The following is a 2,500-nucleotide window of genomic DNA, read 5'->3' on the forward strand; positions in this document are numbered from 1 at the left end:
ATCTGGCCTGGGAAAAAAACTTCCTAATCTTCTAATCTGGCCAAGCCCCTTTAAATTGCATGATTCACCTTTTCCAAAATCCTTAAAAATGCCTGTCATTTCCTTTCACTCTCCTGGGTTTTTGGAATCCACCCTGCCAGACAAGACCACCGTCGTTGCCACTCACACTCACACACACACACACCCCCACACACCTATACTACATCATATTCCTGCCTTACAATGTATCCCTAAACTCCGCCTGTCTGCCTGTCCCCTTCCTGCATGCACTGCCTATCTTCATATTTGTCGCAATGTTTTTTTTTGTGCCTTGTATACGTTGCAATTCAATGTGCCTGTCATTCCAGCCGCGATGATTACGTCCAGTCAGCAAAGTGTCTTCCTGCCTTTCCGGGCCGGGCGGTTTTCCTGGCCTGGGTCCCCCGGGGTACTTTAATGTTCCTTTGCCCGATCTTCCTGTGTTTCTATTCCTCATTCTTACATGGTCCCGCTGTCATTTCCCATGTCCGCCTGTCCGTAGTGCCTGTCTTCCTTATCTCTATCTGTCTTCCTGTCTCCTGTTTTCATATCTTTCTTTGTTTCCTGCCCCGACGTTCTATCATCTTCTAACTTATGAACCCTACCCAACATTCTTGTTGCATTAAAGATTCGCCAACCGCAGACAGGGTCATAATGATGAGACTGTCAACTCCCAATACAAAATACTATAACACATCTCAACACAAAACGTCTGCACACCTACAAAAAAAAAAAAAAAGATGAAACAACATCCAACAACACTCTACAGGACAAACCCACAAAACACAGTTCATGACACAGTATCCCAACCATTTTAGCTCATTAGGGCAAATAGATCTAGGCCATGCTGAGGACGCCAGCAATTCCGCTTAATTTATCATCCCCAGATTACAAAAAAACAAAACAAAAACAAAACAAACCCAAAAAAAAAAAACAAAAAACAAAACAACCCCCCCCCCCCAAAAAAAAAAAAACCAACAACAACAAAAACACGTAAAACAGGGGGAAAAAATGCATAAAGAAAGGCCATATAGGTAAATAACACTGTAGAATGGGCAGCTAGTACCCACTCCAGTGCTTACATCTCACTACCTAATCGCCGGAGCAAAACAGCACAGATACGCTACGAAAGAGAGAGAGAGAGAGAAAAAAAAAGTGTCAAGGCTTGCTTGAAAAACAGAAAGGGGAATGGACTGGGAAGGCAGGAAAAGGAGAGACAACAGTGAAGAAAGAAAAAAAAAAAGGCAGAATCAGAATCAGAATTTTAATCAGTAAGGCCAAAACCCCATGTAAAGGGGTTGTGAACTATAATAAATACACCATATTTTGCGACAAAAAGAAATCGCAAAATATAAATATATGCAAATGTTATTTCCCATATGCACACACACTCGAGTTTTGAGGAAATTTCAACAAAAACAACAGCAACAAAAAGACAAAGAAAACAACAACCGAGATACGTGCACACACACACACACACACACACACACACACACACACACACACACACACACACACACACACACACACACTATACATACATACATACATACATACATACATATATCTATACCCACATACATATAAGTATACACCTAAACTCGCGTACCTGTATACAGGAACCCAAATACACTGAAATAATCACAACCATAGGTACACAAATGCATGCACATGCGCACATAAACATACATATATGTATTCAAGATACAGCAATTTCTCTTATTTTGAATGCTTTGTATAAGCAGTTAGCAAAATTTCGAATTGTGTGCTCATTTCCAGCAGCCAAAAGATGATTAAGTCGAAAAAAAAAGGGCAGAAACAAAGAGAGTGACAGAAAAGAGGAAATTTCTAGCACAGAATTTCCAGAAGGCGGGGGATGCGGTTTATACTGAAAGACCTCCGGGCATCCCCCAGGGGGGTACTTATAAATGTGCGAGGCCAACAGGACTGCTGCAGCTGTTCAGAAGAGGCAGGCCAGAAAGTCACGGGCAAACAAGCTCCCTGACAATGATATGCCTGTCTTTGTCTGCCCCAACTGTCAGCGAACATTTCGTGCGCAGATTGGACTATTCAGCCATCTGCGCACTCACAGATAGATTCATGAGCATCCTTCCCCCCACCCCCCACCACCACCCTCCCCCCATTCCCCATCCCCCATCTGGATGACAACGATGGTCATCATCGATCTCGATAGACACACCACCACCACCACCACCACTTATAAATGTTGAAAATCACTTTGTTGCCCGATACTTTCGTTTTTCTATAATTGGCAACTCATTTCTTACATGGTCAGATTAGTCAGTCTATTGTGAACGTCTGTCTGTTAGTGCCTGTCTGTCTGTCTATCTATCTATCTGTCTGTCTCTCTCATACATTTTTTCTATAATTCTTTACTTTCGATTCTCTTTTACTTGACTTTCCCGACGTTTGAGTACACCATTGCTAAAATTGATGAGCGAGCCAGTTAACCAACCACCTG

The 2,500-nt window shown here is 42.3% G+C and overlaps 1 protein-coding gene across 1 annotated transcript in view; it reads right to left on the reverse strand.

The window, feature by feature from the left end:
* Positions 1 to 2,500, reverse strand: part of LOC143278059 (calexcitin-2-like) — an 84,738-nt gene that overhangs the window by 11,018 nt on the left and 71,220 nt on the right. The window lies entirely within an intron of this gene.

Source organism: Babylonia areolata, chromosome 35 (assembly GCF_041734735.1).
Source record: "Babylonia areolata isolate BAREFJ2019XMU chromosome 35, ASM4173473v1, whole genome shotgun sequence".
Classification (NCBI taxonomy): domain Eukaryota; kingdom Metazoa; phylum Mollusca; class Gastropoda; order Neogastropoda; family Buccinidae; genus Babylonia; species Babylonia areolata.